Here is a 22,232-nt window from a genome sequence, read left to right as displayed (position 1 = left end):
AGTGGTTTTTAGTGATTTTCCTGTGATTTTTGTGTACGTGCCACTGTAAACATCTTATTTCTTTTGTAAAATAAGCACTAATTCCACCTTTTACGCGATTTATTGTACGTGTATGTAAGTCGATAGGTATGGATGTATGATTTTTTCAAATCGTTGCAAATTGTTAATTTCCTAATTACCCTTTATGAATATTCTCAAGTTAAAATGAAGTATTAAATGACATTTCTGTCTTTTGGTTTTTAATTATACTTTTCTTACTTATTTCTTTCCGTAATGGCGCCTAATTTTTATTTCAATCGAGAAAGACAGTTTATTTTTGCACTGAACCGATAAATATTTTTGAAACATTTGGCGCGCCGTACCATATCTATAATGTCATTTTTTACAGAAAGCATCCCACTGACAGCATCTTTGATTAAGAAATATATTGAGCCTTTTCTAGTTACTAAGTATTCATATTATAAAATACTGCACGCACTTGACTCAAACGGTTAAGTACTATTTGTCGTTAGACGCTATAATTGTTCTGGCATAAATTAATTCTTTCCTTTAACGAAAAAAAAAAAAACGTTTTTCATGTCATTAAATTGTTTTAAAGACACTGATTGGTCAAGAAATCGATCGCATAGCATTTATTATGTTGTAAAATGTCTTTATATTTCATTTGTTTTGGGTTTTTTTTCATAAGTTACTCCACGGTAGGAATAGTTACGAAAAAACGCCATCCAAATGCAAGTTACTGGAAATTTGAACAAGCATGGTCAAATACACTTGTCAGTCTGTCTGTCTGTCAGCCTGTCTCATTATTATTTGTCTCTCTTTTGACCACATGTCTACCTCTTGACTACCTGACGTCTGTCCCTATCACCCAATGTATATCCGTTTGCATCTCTATCTATTGCCTCTATACTAGCTCAAACATCACAATCTTTGTGCGTCTTTCCGTCCATCTGTTCGTTTCTATGTCTGCGTGTCTGATTGTCTGCCAGTGTGTCTGTCTGTACATGTGTTTGTCTATACATGGCTATCTTTGTTTCTTTCCTGCTTAAAAGTATTTAGGTATGTTAGTAGGTAGGTAGGTAGGTAGGTACGAACGCGGGTAAATATCTGTCTGCATGTATATATTCTGCCTCTTTGTCTCAGTCTCACCGTCTGTCTATTTTAGTCACTCCCGCCAACTGGAAACTTGCTTTGGTGTCTTATTTTGCTGTCAGTTGCAGAATAAAATGGTATAATAGATTCATTTAAATTGCTTTTAAAAGGTGTGAGCGCTAAGAATATTATTTCAGGTGGCTGTCACTTGTCAGGCATAAAGATGAAAAGCACGCATCACAAACATGCTAAGCTGCTGCCTTAAAGAAAACCGAGAGCTTTGAAGGAACTACTAAATTAATGCAAATATTAAATGATTCACTGCCGAAAAATTGCATTTCCCTAAATATCCAACGGGAATGTAGATATCAGACTTCCATTCATACGTTGATGGAGGTAAAATTCACATCTCTCAATAGTCTCTCTCCATGTGCTGTACTCTCTGATCGTAAAGTAATGTATCCGCTATCGTGGAACGTTTAAAAACATCATGAATCATTCAGTGCGATATTGAAGCCAATATTGATTTAGTACAGCATAAGCTTACTTCTCCCGTTGCCGTGATGGATTTCGTGAATTTGTGTATTTTTAAATTAATTTTTGAGCCTGGTAAGACAGGTCAATTTTATCTTTTTTCCTGTATCCTGTCACATTGTGTACATAATTGCTAATATCATCATGATCACACCGAAAGCACACAGGGCTGCTACGAGAGATTATTCTCACCACCCAGAAGGAAGAGAGGCTGTAAGTGCGTCATTTCACCAAACAATGACACTCGCATGGATTCTTGTATGCTACAACGCAAGAGTGCGTGCACGGTCAGTTATCTCAGAATGCGTCGATTATGTCACGATAAATTTTTTTTTGTTGTGTTATCAAAGAACTTATGATTATCGAAAGAACGGACGTTTCAGTGAGCAGACATAAAAGCAGCGTTCTTAAGGTTTATACGCAGTCAATAGTCAGGTATCCTAGGCCATCCTCTTGGACCGTACGGTGAAGCGTAGGGTTTTCATTATCTACGTTTACTTATCTTTGAAAATATCCAGACCCTGAATGTTGATCAAGAAATCATGTACCCGACAAACTTTGTTTACAGAACACCGTGTAGTTTTGACTCTCGCTTCTTCTTCCGCGTTTGGACGAACTACCATATACGACGCTTACAGAATGACCCTTTGCTTAAATACAGAAAGATAACTCAAAATAACAATCTTAGAGATAGAAACAAATATTTTACTGATAAAAGGGTAAAATTTGATGACATAAATATTGTAAATTACAGAAATCACATTTTAATCCTTTTATTTGCATGTAAAAGACCAAGCACTGGCTCCCTTAAATTCGACATTCAAACTTGTTTTGTTTCAGAATTTCCTCAAGTAACCAGACGATTAGAGTAAACGGAATTTTATTCAATAAGAGCAAATGTGAACGTAAACAGTCCTGCATGTCAGAAAAAGTTAACAGAAAATGATAAAGCATTAAATAAAAATTGAAATTTTTAATCGGGAATTGATTCAAATAAGATACAATGTAAAGCATAGTTTGTTTTAGTCATGTATATATATATATATATATATATATATATATATATATATATAATATATATATATATATATATATATATATATATATATATAATATATATATTATATATATATATATATATATATATATATATATAAACGTTGCAGTTAGAGTTGCAGAATCAAGGGTTTGCGAGCAATACACCAGTAGGGGTCAGCGGCGTTTATTCAAGTGCAGGCCGATAAGGGTGACGTGTGTTCATGCAAATAGGTAAATATTATCATTTACATCTCCTCTGACACAGTACTCCACATCGACAGTTTCCTCAAGACCGCGGAATATCGCAGGTGCTCTCTTAAACAACAAGATTGGTGTGCGCTGCAAAACACAACACAACATGTGGAAGTTCATGATTGTATGCTTTACTGTGTTATCAGCTTTTATTCCTTCAGGTACAGTATCACTATTTTGTGCAAATTACAATATGTGCAGTTAAGCACAAAGTCACAGGCCTTTTGTATTTATTCTGAAACGCTTGATAGCTCGGAAGTTTTAAACTCACTGTTCACCGCAAATATTATATAATTAAGGTTAGGTGTGTCACTTTCATAGGCCAACATTGCTGATGATTGGATTAAAAAAAATGTAACTCAAACGTTGTGTTGTTGAAAAGGTCGCCTAAGCCGGTATAGGGTATATGTCGATCAGTTTCCAATATACATTGGGTCAAATTGCAAAATGAATAGTTCCATATATATCTGTCACGGTCTTACAGTCAATTTCAAAATAGCTTGGAATTACAACGTGCTTCAGTGATAGGAAACCGTTTCTGTGGTTGAAAATGATGCCACCTGCTTTAATTACAAACTTTCTACTTCGATAAAGTTTGCAACAATTACACCCAATACGACGTTCACTGTGCCACAGTCAACATCGTCAGTGTTGTCTCGCTTCAATTGAAAAACTCACCCGTACACTGACCGTTTTGACATTCTTTATTGCCTTTATCACATTCCCTGTCGATGAAACTGCACACAACGCTAATGATAGGTTTTATCTTTGTACATTGTGTACTGGTCGTTACAACGATTTGCGTTTCTTACACTCAACGTGCTCTGTGAGTAAGAACAGTGGGCTAAATTGTTGCAAAATCTATCAAAGGAGAATGTTTACAATGGATGCAGTTGGAATTACTTTCTATCGCCAGAAACGTGTTTCTTATCACCCTAGCACGTTGTAATTCCAAACTATCTTGAAATTCACTGTAACATGTCTTGAAGCACTGCATCTCTCTCTCTCTCTCTCTCTCTCTCTCTCTCTCTCTCTCTCTCTCTCTCTCTCTCTCTCTCATATATATATATATTAATATATATATATATATATTATATATATATATATATATATATATATATATATATATATATATTATATATGGTATATATATAATATATATTGGTATCATTAAGAGTCGGCAGCCGGCGAAATTGACCGGTTACTCTTACGATTTCGCCGGCTACTCTTTTCGTAAAATTTGAACTCTTTCATCGCTGAAATATTTTTTACCTTCTGAAATGATACGGACAAGTTTCACAAACTGTGTAGTCAAACTTTGCAACGGCTTTTATTTGAAACAAAATTTAGAAGACGAGCGACTACTACGATCGCCTAGTACTACGATGCAGCACGGTCTTGCGTATACTGCCTTAATAAAAATCAGAATTGCAACGGACGATTATATTGGATACCTGAATTGCTGATCCCGATGTGGTGACCTTTATATACGCCAATGAAAACGTGCGTACTTTACCTGTCGGCTGTCATTAGCTCAATTAAAAATGGCCGATGAACAAATGAAGACGGAAGCGATCGCAAGGTCAAGCTTCTCTGTACGATCTTCGGTTTTGAAGTGGACCAAGAAACAAGAGAAGGATATAATCAGGTGGATTTAAACTGTATTCGAAGACAATGACCTGATTTTTTTCTAGCGAAGGACTACAGTTCGAATTTTAGTAAGCCGACGTGCGTTGCACTGTGGTAGGCGTAAATGTCATAACCAGCTGGATGTATTATATACTGCTTTTCGGTCTATCGACGCCAATAAAAACATCACCCAGAGAGTGGTTAAAATACGATCAGACCACTAAAATTCACTTTCAAAGCGATCGTCAGGTTAAATCCAACTGTGAGCTTCTGAACGTACAAATTTTCATATCCTACATCAAGGTTCTTACTTTGCATACCAATATAGTCAAATAACCTTGATGGTCTTTGTTTCTATTTGCGAAACATGGTAATGATTGTCAGTTTTTATCGTTATACTTAAATAAATTATCCTTTTTACCTCCCCGGTGGTATAAAAGTTCTTCATCTACAGATTGCCATACCAAACATCAGGGTTCTTACATTAATTTTAAAGCACAACATTATACATTAATGCAAATTTTCTCATTTACTGTGCTTAAAATATCAGTGTTTCATCCAGGATAGCGTCAACAAGGGGAATTTCCCCCTTTAATAGAAAATTTCGGGGGGTTTCACCAATTCTTGTGTTCTACTTGTACCGCTACATTTCATTTGGGGGAGTGGTCCGCCTTGACAAATTAATTGGGGTGCCAACATTTCAACAGAGGGGCAATCCCCTAACCCCTGTCTAGATGTAACAGTTATAACATCGTCTACAATATCAAATTTATATCATTAATAATAGTGAATTATTATAGTTTACCTCCCAAAAGCATAGACTGAGGTTCTTAGGTTCTAAGAATTCAGTTTTCTTTGTTCAAAATATCGTCAACATTACCACTTTTTATTATTTGTAATTCAGGTAAAATGGCTTTTATTATATGAACACAAATAGCCCTGGAACACTGCTGACAATTCTCCTAAAAATACTAGAAATTCATGAGACTGTGAGCTGTAAACAGTGAATTTTGACTCATTTTTCAGAGTTTCCGGCCTTCGGCAGGGAGGGGCAACACCCCCCCTCCCGGACCCTCCCCCACGACGACCGCTTTGTGGTCACGGCAGCTGCAAGCCGCCTACTTTTTCATTCTGGCCCCCTACTTCAAAACTTAATGAAACCCCTGTATAATATATATATATATATATATATATATATATATATATATATATATATATATATTATATATATATATATATATATATATATATATATATATATATATATATATATATATATATATATATATATATATATGCGCGTGTGTGTTCGTGTGTGTACTCTAACCTGGTGTTTACCTTTTAGTCAGACTTCTGTAAACATTTTTTCTCTTTTCTCAATTTTTCATGGATGATAACGCCAAACTGTTTTCAATTCGTGTAGGCTTTCAATACATCATTGTATGACACATTATTGGGTTAAGATATCAAAATTTATGACATGCAAGATTCTGATTTACAAACTGGACAAGCCATAAGTGTTGAAATGTTGATAAGAGTGCGCTGACCACACAAACCTGCAAGAGTTTACTTAAATGTCTGTGAGTTCAAATGTATTTTGATGTAACAATGACGGCTAAAGTATTTTAGTGAGTCAAGATATCAGGAAACGTCAGATAGTGAGTGGATACATGTGAAAATATACTTGAGTTTGAAACGCATAATATGTGTCAATATAATTTTATTTTTTTGTCTGCGTCTGAAAAAATTAACTGCTTAAAATATTGAAAGCATATTTAACATAACCTGACTGTTTGACACAGTAAGTCAATCTAAAACATTCATCTTGGGCGAGGCAAGCAGCAGTGAGATTAGTTTAATTGTTTGAATGGAAACGAAAATTTTAAGACGATAACATATTTTTATTAAGTTATCAAAACTGACCGCAATGGTGACCGGTTTTGAATGAAATACTGTCACGCATTAATTTTAATTGATTTAACTTCTAACGTTAGCAAAAGCCTCACATAGTAAGTGTAATTTTAATAGGTTTAAAATATGATGCAATATAAGATTTCAAAACACACAGTCCATTAACAGAAATCTGAAAGAAAACATATAGCATATGTGATGTTCTAAACTGCCATGAAGTCCAATGTGTATTATCGCTTAAAGGACGTACTTTTTGAAATAGTTTTGCTCCAACCCGCTCTCATTGTCTAATGCCTATAGCAAAACGATATATTTGTGCAATGGACTACATAACCTCCTTTGTTTTGTAGTAACCATTACTAGACTACCGCTAATAATGATATGAAACTACTAAGAAAACATCAATGACAAACTACAGACATGGTGTTGTAAGTAGTGTAAATTACTTCCAACAGTAATTGATAATTGAAACATTACCTTTGCAGCATATACTGACGGTGTGCCAGCTGATGCCGGAATCAAGGCCCCTATAGTAATTAGAATAGACGAGCTTATACAAAGCCAAAAGTAGTACTTTTTCGCACCGCTTTTTGTCCACCATGGTGACATCAGCACAATTATAAGTACAGAGAATTGATATATCGTAACTGTAATATTTCATTCGTACTGACGCACTCTGCACTTTAAGAATCATTTTAAAGGTTCATTGTCAATAAGGGATTTAGTATTATTCAGTGCAAAGTTATTGCTCTGTTTAAATAAAAAACTATTTTGGTCTTATTAATTATAGTACTTCTTTACTCTGATGGATGGCTTGCATTTGAGCAGCCTTACGTTTTGTAAAGTTTAACCAATAACTTTTGTCCCATAGATATTCTTCAGCTAATAGTAATATTTCAAACAAAAACAAACCAATTGTCCTATATGATTGTTTATGTCGTGTTTTAGTTATAATGATTTCTCCCATATCTTTGTGACAGGTGCAGGAAACAGCATATATGTTAGCGATTCATCTGAAAGTGAAGACACCAGTGACTGCGGACAGAAACCTCAACCCTGCAAAACCATACGGTATGCCATCGAACAGAGATCAGCCAACAATGACGTCATTATTTTGCTTCGGACTCCTGACAACGTGCCTTATCGGCAATGCGACAACGTAGCTATCAATATTACAAAGGATATTACGATAGAGGGCTTTGACGACAGCGTGGCAGTGAATTGTTCTGGCTCAGCTGCTGAAGAAACCAGGTTCCTAAACATAGACGGTTTTGGGCGACACAATTTAACTGTAATATTGCGTTCATTGAGAATAATGGGGTTTTTTCTTCCGATAAGAGCGCGTGATGTTTCGCTCTTGTTAGACGAGATGTATTTTGCCAATAATACATTTGTTGTAGACATGAGCAGGAAATCTTACATACCAAACAGGGATTGCACTTTTGCTAGATTGACGGTCAGGGCATCAATATTTTTCCACAACGGTGTGACTAATACAACGACTAAAAAATCAACGACTGCTATCAATTTCTACATGTGTTTTAACACCGCTTTGTGGATAAACAAATCCCTCTTTATAAACAGTGATATCGACATAAACATGTTTACAGACTACAACTCCACAAGGTTAATTAATCACACTACAGTAGTTGTGGACAGTAACTTCACAAGATCAATACAGGACAGCAGAAATGCTATTTTTCGAGTTTACTGTGTTTATATTCCTTGTGCTATTAACATATCAGTTACTGGTTGTGTATTTTCGAAATATGCTGCCTTATATATGCAACATGATCCTATGCATTTTGGCGAAACTTCGGTAAATATAAGATACTCTGTCTTTCGGCATGGGATATTTGGAGCATTGTTTTTATACAATTATGTGTCAAATGACGTTTGTCGAAAATCTGTGTTTAATATCACAGATTGTGTTTTCGTGAACAACACCACTGATTGGCCAGGTGGTGCAATCAACATTGCTTTTAGGGAGAACTTATGTCGTACAACCTATGCAGCGGTGAATATCAGGAATACTATTTTTACCGACAATGTAGTCCACACAGAAGACGGAGGGGCTTTGTATTTAGAGAGAGTAAATATCACCCTAAATAATGTAACATTTCGACATAACCATGCTGCGCGGTTCGGCAGTGCAATTGGCATGAGATACGCTGGGAATGCCCTCCTGCAAAACGTAAATGTGATTGGTAATACTTTAAACAATAATAGTCTTGAGGGATCGGAGACATATTTTGCGTCAGGTGTGAACGTCACAATGGTCAATGTAACCTTCAAGTGGGTAATACAGAATTATACAGCCAATGAAAGGCATTTTGCTGTAAACATTGTGGAAGGGAATTATTCGTTAGCTAATGTTGTGGTAAATTGTTCTAAAGGGTTTCGTATCGTTCAGTTTGGTACAAAGAACACTCCCGAGAGGGAACGACCCAACAGCTTATGGTATTATTGTGAAGCATGCCCGTTTGGGTTTTACACATTGGAAAGTGGTTCAGGAATAGATATCGACTTGCGTAATGTCGACTGTCACGAGTGCCCGCACGGTGCTGTTTGCACTGGTAACCCGAAGGCGAAACCCAATTTCTGGGGTTATGCCAACACAGATTACAACAGTACGAAGCTGCAAATGCTGCAATGTCGCCATGGATACTGTTGTCAAAACAAGACCTCGTGTACATCATATGACTCTTGCAACGTCAACCGAAATGGTCAGCTTTGCGGAAGATGCAAGCCTGGCTTTTCGGAGGCACTTTTTTCAAACCAGTGTATAGAAAATGACAAATGCACAGATTACTGGTTCGTCTTTGTCACCGCTGCTTTTGTTATTATCTATTTCCTCGTTCTTTGGCACAATGAATCTTTATCAGCAAATATCTTGATGGGACTATCAACCATTCGTCATTGTCGAGTGCCAAGCACAGACGAATCTTCTAGTGAGACCGAGAAAGGCAACAAGGGGTATTTAAATATTATTTTCTTTTATTATCAAATTGCATTATTGTTGACATTTGATTTAAATGATGGATCACAAGACTCATCTGAGTATTCTTTCTTATCTAAGTCCGCTGTCGGGGTATTTCTTTTTCGTATTCAGGGCTTTATCGTTTCAATATGTCCCTTTCTTGGTATGACTCCATTTGGAAAGGAGATTCTTTCAATCTTGTTGGTGTTGATTTTTTACTTATTTGTGGGTCTTATTTTTATTGTCGATTACATGCGACGGCGTCGCCGGAGGCAAACTAATGATGATTGTATCTCATTTACGATTAAGTTATCTAATTTTATTTTGAGGCTTCTGATTTTAACATACACAACACTGCATGAAAACCCAATAATACTTACTGTATTTGCATGGATTATTGCCTGTATTTTAGCTGAAGAGTGCATATACAGATGAATACAGTTATTAATCCATTGTTTGTATTCAGCAAGCCTGTATTCATGTGGATTCATGTGAATTCACGTGTATTATTCAATAATACAGTCAACTCATTAATGTGAATTTATCTGTATTATTGCGTTTTCATGCAGTGCAAGTGTTACAAATTTCATGTTTACTGTGTCTACCTGTACTTTTGTTCGCGATTCCCACGTACTGTTTATTGATGGAAGTTCCCCATGTAGCAGAGTGTTACCCTATACTTTTATTATGCTGTACGCTTTGCCTTTCTGCTTCGTGCTAAGCTTTGGCCCAGCATTACTCTGGTCTCAAAAGAGAATGACCACATCAGATGAAACACAAGCCTTGATCTCCGAGAGCACTGGCCGAGGGATACCACTTTGGCTCTTTTACCTATGCTGTTTTTGTCCTTTTATTCTTCCAGGCGTTATCGTTTACTGGTTCTTTAAAAAATCGTCCATACCAACTGATAATGACGAGGTGCGAAACAGTATAATAACATATCTTAAGGGACCCTACCGTGAGGTAAATTTCAGTCAATTCTTCGTAGACACGTTTCCCAATGCTACCGCTTTTCTGCTACGTTGTTCGCTTGAAGGCATTATGAACATTCGGAAACTGATTCTCGTCGGACTAATAACATTTATACGTGAAAAGTTTGTGTCTTCCTGCTTGGTAACTTTTTGTTGTATAATATTTCTGGCTGTGAACGTCCAGCTCTTTCCTCATAAAAACCTTGCTTCTAAGCTAGAGACGTTATTCTTGATGTTTCTATCGTGTTTCGCAGCGTTCAACATCGGAAAGGCGATGGTATTTTCACAGGGGATGGTAGTGAAAGGAATGGCACATTCCGTAATTCAATGGTTAGATGTGATACAGTTTGCTCTTACTTTTGGATTAGTTGCTGCCGGGTCAGCTATCATTATTGTCGGTCTATTTGCATACATAGCACTACAAACAACGATTAAAGTTAAGAGCCTTCTCAAACAGAGAGGGAATTATCAGCAAGAGGTGCAAAGTGAATGTAAAATAGATGGCCAGGAGATAGATCAAGGGCAAGAAAGTATACCGATGTCGAAATTGGTTAATGTGAATGGATGATAGCAAAAGAAGTACACTGGCGTAAATATCTAATTTTATAACTTGCCTTCCTAAAAATATTCAAAAAATATATACACAGAGCCACACAAACATACATTCATATAGATAGATAGATAGATAGATAGATAGATAGATAGATAGATAGATAGATAGATAGATAGATAGATAGATAGATAGATAGATAGATAGATAGATAGATAGATAGATAGATAGATAGATAGATAGATAGATAGATAGATAGATAGATAGATAGATAGATAGATAGATAGATAGATAGATAGATAGATAGATAGATAGATAGATAGATAGATAGATAGATAGATAGATATACATTATTGATTGCGTTGCATTCGTTTCCCTGTTACGGGTAATTTCTCTTTCTCATAAATAAAATAAAATAAAACAAAATTATCTAGAGGTAATTATATGTACTTACTCTCAAAGCACCGCTGTATCTTTCATTCAAAAATACACATCTTATACTTAATATTGCAAGTTATATTTCTAAGTTGAATTTTGTGCTTTTTGAAGAAGTACGTATATCCGAATGTGCAATTGAGTGAAATTGTAGCTGTTTGTGGTGATGAGCGAGATATACAGTACTATATTAAAATTCAAATTCTTAATACCCGTGTCATGTAATGTTAGACGACCTTTACATTAGGTTTCAGTATCATTAATTGCACTGATATGGTGAAACATTTTAGCGAGTGCAGCTGTTTATTTGTATCACTTGACTTCTTGGTATTTTGTCAGATTTGCACAGTTTTGGTATGACATATGCGTGATTGTAATTGTAATTGTCAAAACATGTAAAATTAAATGTGGTCGACATTATTGGTAGTATATTGTTAGCCTAAAAATAGCATTGCAAGGTTAAACAATGACGTTATATCACATTTTGGCATAAATTTTCCGGTATTAATAAAGTAATACACCCTGAAAGATGCATTATATGTGTAGTAAGTTGTTATTTCTACTCAATAAATCTAAACACTTCAAAACGCCCTCTTGTGTTCAGAAAACTGTGACAAGTATTTTAATAATTAACTTTGCTGCAGTTGAGTCTGCCTAAGCATGTTTACTGTTTAGATAGTCTTGTTATATTTTGTACATCCCGATGTATCTAATATTCATGAGCTCTTTCGAAAGTATTTTCCGTCAAAGTAAGGTTTTGTGTAGAGGATGTCTTTCTCTGATCTGACTAAATGTCCAATTTTTCAATCACCTACGTTGACGTCTGTAGTGTCTTTGGTATTTCCGTGACTCCTCGTGATCGTCAGTCAAAGCCTATGAAAAGTGCCTTAATATATCATTTGGCCAAGGGAGGTAAGTTAAAGTTCATGGTTCAAATGTATGCATCAATACGTAAATAAAATTACCACAGAAATTATAGCTAATGGACAAATGCCAACCCCTGCCGTTCCGTTTGTCTGCATATTAATTAATGGCCATACATCTTTGGGTGCTGTCATTGCGTAAAATTTTAAGCATCACGATGTGTGTCGCAACCATCGTTATTTGGACCTCTTTACTTGGTGGTCATCAGTAAAATACCTAACGCTTTTCTAATAGGGAACCAATTTCACCAGCTTTTATTACAAGGAAAAAATTGGCATTTTGGATTTAGCTTTTCTCCAACTACTCAAAGGAATATCAAGAAAAATGTATGTCCCGAGACGAAAATCGGTGATTTTGGAGGGATAGGACATAAAACTGGTCAAAAATTCATTTCTTTTCAAGGTAATACATTACCAGGTCCATGGCACATTAAGAATTGCATGCATCCATTGCAAACGTTCTCCTTTGAAAGATTTTGCAACAATTTAACCAAATACGACGCCCAATGTTCTCACTCACAGAACAGTTTAGTGTAGGAAACACCAATCGTTGCACCGACCCATACACACGCTACAGAGAAAAATAATATCGTTAGCGTTATGTGCAGTTTTATTGACGGAAATGTGATAAAGGTAATAAAAGAATGTTCAAACAGTCTGTATGCAAGTGAGATTTTCAATTGGAGGGCGGCAATGCTGACGATGTTGACTGTGGCACAGTGAACGTCGTATTGGGTTAAATTGCTGCAAATTATGTTGAAGTAGAACGTTTGTAATGAATGCAGGTGGGGTCATTTTTTATCGCCATAAACGTTTTTCTTATCACCCGAGCACGTTATAATTCCAAGCTATTTTGAAATTCACTGTAAGTTATCTGTCGTAATACCAAGACCCTGAACGTTGACAGAGCATTTACTCCAATATTTACGATCAACCTTGCCCAAACAGCTTATCGGTATCTTGAAATCACATTTTAGGGGTTCTCAGCTTTGTTATTATGCAAGGTAAATAAAAGACAAAAACCGTTTTCTGCGCATGTGTACGAAAAAAATGCACTGCGAAAATCCATCTTTCTGAACTTGTCGAGCCCGAAAAACTCTGTTTACGGTATGTAGTTTCGACTCTCGCTTCTGCTTCCATGTTTCGATAAACTACGATATGGAACGCTTGTGGGAAAGACTAACTCGTCGCTCTAAATGAAGAAGGAATTGTTAAAAATTATCTCAGCAAATGAGTAAAAAAGATTATATCTATGGAAAGAATAACATCGATTACTATAAATATTATCATCCACGTTAATAAAATTTTCATCCTTCCGTTTATAGCCTCTCATAAACTCACATCCATAACAAATTTAGTCTACTTTAGGAAAATCCTCAAGTAACTAGCAATTGAAGTTGCTAAATGTTGTTTAGTGAGTGCCAATGTGAATATTTCGGTGAATCACAAGAAGTTTAAAGTAAATGATAAGATATTAACTCAAATGAACAGTTTAATGAGGTTTCGAATCGAATATAAACAACGTAATGGGGTTTAGAGTCTCGTTTCGTCACGACAAATTTAATAAACGTGATAGTCGATGTTGGAAAGGCGAGGCTCTGCAAACAATGCATCATTCGGGGTCAGCGATTTTTATTGTGTAGTGTATGTCGAGCAAGAGTGACATGCACATAATTAACTGTTATTAATTTAAATCATAGGCTGTCATCCCCTCTGGCAAAGTCAACATGGACAGTTTCATCCACACCATAGGCACTGTACAAAAGGCGGACTTTTGAAGAAACAGATTCGGTTGCTGTTGCAAAAATGTGGAAGTTCATATTCTCATGCCTAACCGTACTACCAGCTGTTATTCAGAAAGGTACAGTATCACTATTTTGTCTAAACTACAAAATATGCAGTTAAGCATTAAGTCTCTAGGGACTTCAAAAACTCACACATCTCCATCCATATCACAACGGCGGTGTGATATGTCCCCTTCGTACACCGCCAGACTTATTTTTTTCATGTATTACCAAAGAATGTATTTTAAACGTTAGGTGTATTAGGCGTGAATTACGCAGTCAAAGACGCACGAAAATAAAATTGCAACATTTTTTTTCAAATTGCAAATTGTAAATTTTTGTCCTAATTTCAAAGTGTTGAGTTTAAGTTAATTCGAAAATATGGGTCTGTACATGTCTTAATCTATCATGAAATCTCTCTCTCTCTCTGTCTCTCTGTCTCTCTCTGTCTCTCTCTCTCTCTCTCTGTCTCTCTCTCTCTCTCTCTCTCTCTCTCTCTCTGCAGATAAATATAAATGTATATATTCAATCCCGGTGTTTACTTTGATGTCAGAATTGTTTGAACATTTTTTTGTTTTTACTCAGTGCTTTTGATGGATGGCAACGCCCAACTGTTTTAATTCCTCATAATTAAAAGGTTTCATACGTCATTGCACTGCACACATTATACTGTAGATATAAGTTTTGGCCATCGAAGCTTTTTAATAACCAAATGGAAAAGGCAAACGTGTTGTTATTGCCATCGAGCTACTTTGCCTACACGGAGTATACAATCAGTTGTTCCGACTTTGATGTCATCGTTACATCAATGAAGTCACCTTTCAAGACAATGGTCGCAAAAATACTTATTGCAGGTTTCGTGTAGACTGATTAACTGCTAAATGAAGCAAGCGCGCATTCAAAATGACCGTGACTGACTGACACTAAGTCAACGTAAAGCTTCAGTTCATTTGAGGCAAAACACAAGAGTTTTGTCGATCAAGAAAATTCGGGCACGTTCGCATATTTTCATGACAATACATCCTTTATTCCTATTGTTGAAAAATACTGTAATGCACTAATTTTACGACTCGTAACATTGGGCACAAAGTTTAAAATTAAAAGTAAAATTTTTATAGGTAGGTATTTCAAACTAAATCAACTGTTACAATAATCTGTATGCATCTATATCTAAATTGATAGCAAGCAGAAAACAGGACTGAGTAATTACTCAGAGTATATATATATATATATATATATATATATATATATATATATATATATATATATATATATATATATATATATATATATATATATATATATATATATATTTATTTATACATATTCAATTATAGTCCACCATCCCCTGTGATCACCACAAACCTCCCGTCTGCGATAAGCAAGCGTATATAACTTGTTATCAATTTTTTACTGTAAATCGGTCTGCCATACAGGCATTGAGACTGTTTTGCACCGTTAAGATTTCCGAACTTTATATATAGGATATATCTATATCTATGTAGAAATACTCCGAGAAACATTTTAAGGTTTACAAGACGTTCTAAATTATCATTTAGTCAAATGTTTATTGCCGTGGTGGTGATCGATAACGTACCTTTTTGCTTCATTTTATTTAGCTAGACTTTCTGTAATTGCGACTGCCCTTTTGCAAGAGGATATGTTTGTGCCATGAAAACAAATATCAAGCCCCCTTCATTTGCAATTGCCGTTGGTAAAGCGAAACTTATAATATGTGGAATTATCATGGAAAACAAACTTTTAGATAAATAAGAGACACGATGTTGTAAGCGTAAACAGCTACCAACAATAATTGATAAATGGACAACTGTTGTTACACTATGCAGCACTTGCCAACGTTCTGTAAACAAGCCTGGAAACTAAGTGACGCAGTTTTCTTTCTTTCATAATGAAGTAGTTCCTCGTGCCTGTCACTCTATAGCTAGTTTTAACTAAAGCCCACATAAAATTTAGAATCAATAAATTAATTCAAAGCCGATGAACGAAAAGGGAAACAAGCCTTTTTGGCAACGTCCGTGTTCACTATGACACAAATACGAATGAACACATCCATATATCCTACCTGTAGGAACTCATTTGTTACTATACACTTGGCACTTTCGGTGATAATAATGTTGACATTTCTGTGTCAATTTATTAAATGCGAAGTCGTTAATCGGTTTAAGTCAAATACTACGTTTTGCGGTCACATACATCGAGAATTTATTTATTCTGATGGGTATTCTCCATTTGAGTACCTTCATCTTTCTTTCAAGTTGTGTTGATTATTAGGCCAAAGTAAGTAAATTCTTTGTTTTGCGTCCGCGCGCCTAGGTTTTTGGAGATTTTTCGGAAAAAAACAACAAACTTATCACGTTTGCTCGAAGGTTTAAGGTAGAATGAAGTAGATCGCCCAAGTCATTTTCTTCAGTTGTTCGTCGCAGTGAAATATTGTTCATTGAGTATTTATTGAAGGGGTTATTGTAACCAATATGCGTCCGCCAGTGTTCACTCATTTTTTGTAGCTTGTCCAAATCAGCTTGTAGAATTTCAGGATCACTACATTTTCACAAGGGATGATTTGTCTTGGTATTGTCAGTAAATTTTGAGTTCAGAACTAATTTCGCCGCCAGTATGATTGATGTAGATTAGAATTAGTTCTGGTCCAAGAACTGAACCCTTTGGGACACCACTTGTGACGTATTCTTCGTTCAGATGATGCTCTATCTATCACTACCCGCTGTTTTTTATTTGTCAATCAAGCTTTGACCCACTGTAGATTATTTCCATTTATGCCATGATACTTCATCTTTTCAATCAATCTGGGGCGTGGTACTTGAAAGTGCAAGGAATATAGATGTGAAGCTTCCACCTAAATTTGGGTTTGCTGAGACTGTGTGAGGAGACTGACAATTGCGAAATGCTTTCTTTTATTTGATGGAAAGGAAAGGTGCTGGTTTTACAGATGGTCCCGAGGAAGCTACAGGGAAACAGCACGAAAACGATTTCCCTTTAGCCGAAAACCTGAAATTTCATGAATTTTCATTTTAAAAAAGTAAAAATATCAGTTAAATTATGAAGATGTTCAGATTTGGAGAAGTAATTTTTGCTTTAGTTGCCTTTGCATATTCCATTGCTGATATTTATGAGGAAAACATTAATTTTAAAGCATTTGGCAAGAAATCTCATACTTTCAAGTATGGTGAAAAAAATCAACACTGATCAATGGTGTAAACATTTTTACAAATTACAAATGTAAAACTGATCACAAATTTGTTTAAAATTAAAATTCAAAAATTTCAAAGAAATGTTGATATCTGTACTCAATCACAGAAAAATTCACAACGAAAAAATCACAATGTGACATTTATGGTTTTCAAACCAATATTTTTGTGTGTTATCTTACACTTAATGGGTTTTGTACTGGAAAGCCTATAATTGTTGCATAAAAAGCATCGATGGCAATTATGAAATAGATTTACAGGAATTTCCACTAAAACACATGGGACTTCTTTCGTTTATGTGGTCATTCAAAGTTAGTTCTCATACAAATCAAGAAATTTCTTGCAACAGACACAACCAACCATGCAAGAAATTTCTTACAAGGGACACACCCATCCATGCAAGAAATTTCTTGCAAGGGACACACCCAACCATGCAAGAAATTTCTTACAAGGGACACACCCATCCATGCAAGAAATTTTTGTCAAGTATATCACCAATTTCTTCTTCTCTCCGATGCCCCATCTTTCTAAAAGCAAATGCAGAGGCTACAAGTTACCACTTCTGTTTGGTGTTTTCTTTCAAAACAGACACCTTTCAGCAAAACTATGACATTCCATCAGAGCATAGACATTACAAGAAACTTGAAAGAAACGTACAAGAACTTGAGGACAAAAGACCGCTACTGTATACTGTTATAGTGTACCAATTCCTCAAACTGTCCAGATTTAAGTAATTTGATGAGGCTGTCAAGTTGCTGTGCAATGGTATTGACATGTGGACACTTTGAATGCACAAGAAAGAAATCTAAAACTAATAAGAGAAAATCAAACGTCAAAGAATGACAGCCACAGTTTATTTTGAATCATTTGTTATGAAAATGCATACAGTGATCATACAGTGTGACACACTGTGACAGGAGTATTCATGTTGTTTGAGAAAAATTGTCCAACAAAGGCAAACATATTTTGTTTTAAATTTTCTGTGTGTATTTTTAGCCGCTTACCCGCGTACCTTTTAGGATTTTGAGTGGACGCAAAACAAATAATTTACTTACTTTGGCCTTATTACCTATGACACAGTTCACCAAATATCCCAATTGCAAACAAAGCAGTCACACGTGATCTATTTAAGCTGTGTTAACCACAACGATTTCCACCATATATTTGTGACAGGTGCAGGCAACAAAATATATGTAAGAGATTCATCTGGAAGTAGAGACCACAGTTACTGCGGACGTGAACCACATCCATGTAAAACCATACGGTATGCAATAGAAGAGAGAGCAGCAAATGGTGACGTTATTGTTTTGCTTCGGAATCCTAACAACGTGTCTTACCAGCAATGTACCAACGTTGCTCCAAATATTACAAGGGATATCATCATGGAGGGCGTCGACGACATTGTAGCAGTGAACTGTTCTGGTTCAGCAATTGAAAAACCAAGGTTTCTTCACATAGACGGTGTTGGGCGACACAATTTAACTGTAATATTGCGCTCATTAAGAATAATTGGATTCGATCTCGCGATAAAAGCACGTGATGTTTCACTGTTTTTTGAAGGTACCTATTTTGCTAACAATACATTTGTACTACTGATGAGCGGAAGATCTCACATACCACAGTGGGATTGCAATTTCGCTAAGTTGACGATCAGGACATCAACATTTGTTCACAATGCTAAAGTTAATATAACGACTGGATATTTCACTTGTACTATCAATTTAATACTTGTAACAGTACTGCTTTGAGGATAGAAAACTCACGCTTTCTAAACACTGACATCGACATAGACAACATGTTTTACTATCAGCCTTCAAGGATAATTAATCACACTACAATTGTTGTAAACAGTAACTTCACAAGATCAATTTTGGACGGCAGAAATGCAATTTTTCGAGTTTTCTGTATGTATATGCCTTGTGTGATTAACATTTCCATTACTGGTTGCACATTTTCTAATTATGCTGGCCTATATTTTAGGTACGATCCATTACATCGGGGCGAGACTTTTGTAAGTATAAGATACTCTGTCTTTCTGAACGGACGATTTGGAGCAATGTATTTTTATAACTATCAGCCAACTGGTGCTTGTCGTAAATCGGTCTTTAATATTACAGATTTTCTCTTCGTGAACAACACTACTAATTGGCCAGGTGGTGCAATCGACATAGCTTTTAAGGAAAATTCATGTCCCACCTCTTCAGCGACGGTGAATATCAGTAATAGCAATTTCACCGGAAATGTAGTTCACACAGAAGATGGCGGGGCTCTGTATTTTGAGAGAGTGAATGTCACTCTAAACAATGTAACGTTTCGACATAACCATGCTGCCCGCTTCGGCAGTGCAATTGGCATGAGATACGCAGGGACTGCCCTCCTGAAAAACATAAATGTGATCGGTAATATTTTAAACAAAAATAGTCTTGAGGGATCAGAGACATATTTCGCGTCAGGTGTGAAAGTCACAATGGTCAATGTAACCTTCAAGTGGGCAATAAATTATTATACAGCCAATGAAAGGTATTTTGCTGTAAACATAGTGGAAGGGAATTATTCGTTAGCTAATGTTGTGGTCAATTGTTCTAAAGGGTTTCGTATCGTCCGGTTTGGTACAAAGAACCCTCCCGAGAGGGAACGACCCAACAGCTTATGGTATTATTGTGAAGCATGCCCGTTTGGGTTTTACACATTGGAAAGCGGTTTGGGTATAGATAGGGACTTACGTAATGTCGACTGTCACGAGTGTCCGCACGGTGCTGTTTGCACTGGTAACCCAAAAGCGAAACCCAATTTCTGAGGTTATGCCAACACAGATTACAACAGTACGAAACTGCAAATGCTGCAATGCCGCCAGGGATATTGTTGTCAGAACAGCACAACATGTACATCATATGACTCTTGCAACGTCAACCGAAATGGCCAGCTTTGCGGAACATGCAAGCCGGGATATTCGGAGGCACTTTTTTCAAACCAGTGTATTGAAAATGACAAATGCACAGATTACTGGTTCATTCTTCTCACTGCTGCTTTTGCTGTCATCTACTTCCTTGTTCTTTGGCACAATGAATCTTTGGCTTCAAAGGTTTTGAAAGGATTATCAATCATTCGTCATTGTCGAGTGAAGAACACAGACTATACTTCTAGTGAGATAGAGAAAGGCAACAAGGATTACCTGAACATTATTTTCTTTTATTATCAGATTGCATTATTGTTGACTATTGATTTGCACGATGGCTCTCAAGACCCTTCTGAATTTTCTTTGTTAGCTCAATCCGCTGTCGGAGTATTTCTTTTTCGTACTCAGGGTTTTATCTTTTCAATATGTCCCTTTCTCGGTATGACTCCATTTGGAAAGGAGGTTCTTTCAATCGTGTTAGTGTTGATGTTTTACGTATTTGTTAGTCTTATTTTCATTGTCGATTATATTCGATGGCGTCGCCGGGGGCAAGCTAATGATGGAGATAATGGAAGTTCATTCACGATAGAATTATCTGACTGCCTTTTGAGGCTTGTGATATTAACATACACGAGTGTCACAAATTTTATGTTTACTGTATCCACCTGCACGTTTGTCCGAGATTCCCATGTGATGTTTATCGACGGATATTTACCCTGCCACAAAGGGTTAGCATGTGTATTCATTACACTGTACGCTGTGCCTTTCTGCTTTGTGCTGAGCTTTGGCCCAGCATTGCTCTGGTCTCGAGAGAGAATCGCTACAGCTGACGAAACCCAAGCCTTGATCTCAGGGAGCACTGGCAGAGGGATACCACTTTGGCTCTTTTACCTATGCTGTTTTTGTCCTTGTATTCTTCCAGGCGTTATGGTTTACTGGTTCTTAAAAAAGACATCAATCGCAGCTGACAATAACGAGGTGCGAAGCAGTATCATAACATACATCAAGGGTCCCTACCGCGAGGTAAATTTCAGTCAAATCTCCAGAAACAGGTTTCCGAATGCTACCGCTTTTTTCAAACGTTGTTCCCCTGAAGGTATTATGAACATGCGGAAACTGATTCTTGTTGGGCTCATAACATTTATACAAGATAAGTTACTGTCTTCCTGCTTGGTATCATTTTGTTGCATCATATTTCTTGCTGTGAATGTCCAGATTTTTCCCCGTAAAAAACTAGCTTCTCAGCTAGAGACGTTATCTTTGATGCTTCTATCATGTTTCGCAGCGTTCAACATCGGAAAGGCGATGGTGTTTTCCCAGGGGGTAGTAGTGAAGGGAATGGCACAATCCGTAATTCAATGGTTAGATGTGATACAGTTTGCTCTTACCATAGGTTTTGTTGCTGCAGGATCAGGTGTCATCTTTGTCGGTCTGTTCGTATACGTGGTAACCAAATCAATGATTAAAGTTAAACGTCTTTTTCAAGAGAGAAGGTTTTTTCAGGAACAGACGCAGAGACAAAATGACATCGATGGCCAGGAGGGAGATAAAGGGCAAGGAGCTATGTCGATGTCGAAATTTGTCAATGTGAATTGATGATAGCAAAAGAAGTACACTTACTACCATTCTTTAGCATGCCATCTTTAGCAGTTTGACAAATATAAATTTATATTTTTGTTACTTTCTGTTGTCAACTTGTAGGTGCCGTAAGTTAATTTTAAATTGTCTTCTTGTTGTATAGTTTTCAAACTCAGTGTAATACACTAAATGTGAAAAACTTAAATATTAAATTTTATAATTTGTTTTCCTATATATATTCAAAAACAATCAAACACACAGAGCCACAAACGAAGACTGATAGATAGATAGATAGATAGATAGATAGATAGATAGATAGATAGATAGATAGATAGATGGATGGATGGATGGATGGATGGATGGATGGATGGATAGATAGATAGATAGATAGATAGATAGATAGATAGATAGATAGATAGATAGATAGATAGATAG

This window comes from Ptychodera flava, chromosome 3 (assembly GCF_041260155.1).
Source record: "Ptychodera flava strain L36383 chromosome 3, AS_Pfla_20210202, whole genome shotgun sequence".
Taxonomy (NCBI): domain Eukaryota; kingdom Metazoa; phylum Hemichordata; class Enteropneusta; family Ptychoderidae; genus Ptychodera; species Ptychodera flava.
The sequence above is the reverse complement of the archived record's forward strand: the minus strand, read 5'-3'. Positions refer to the sequence as shown.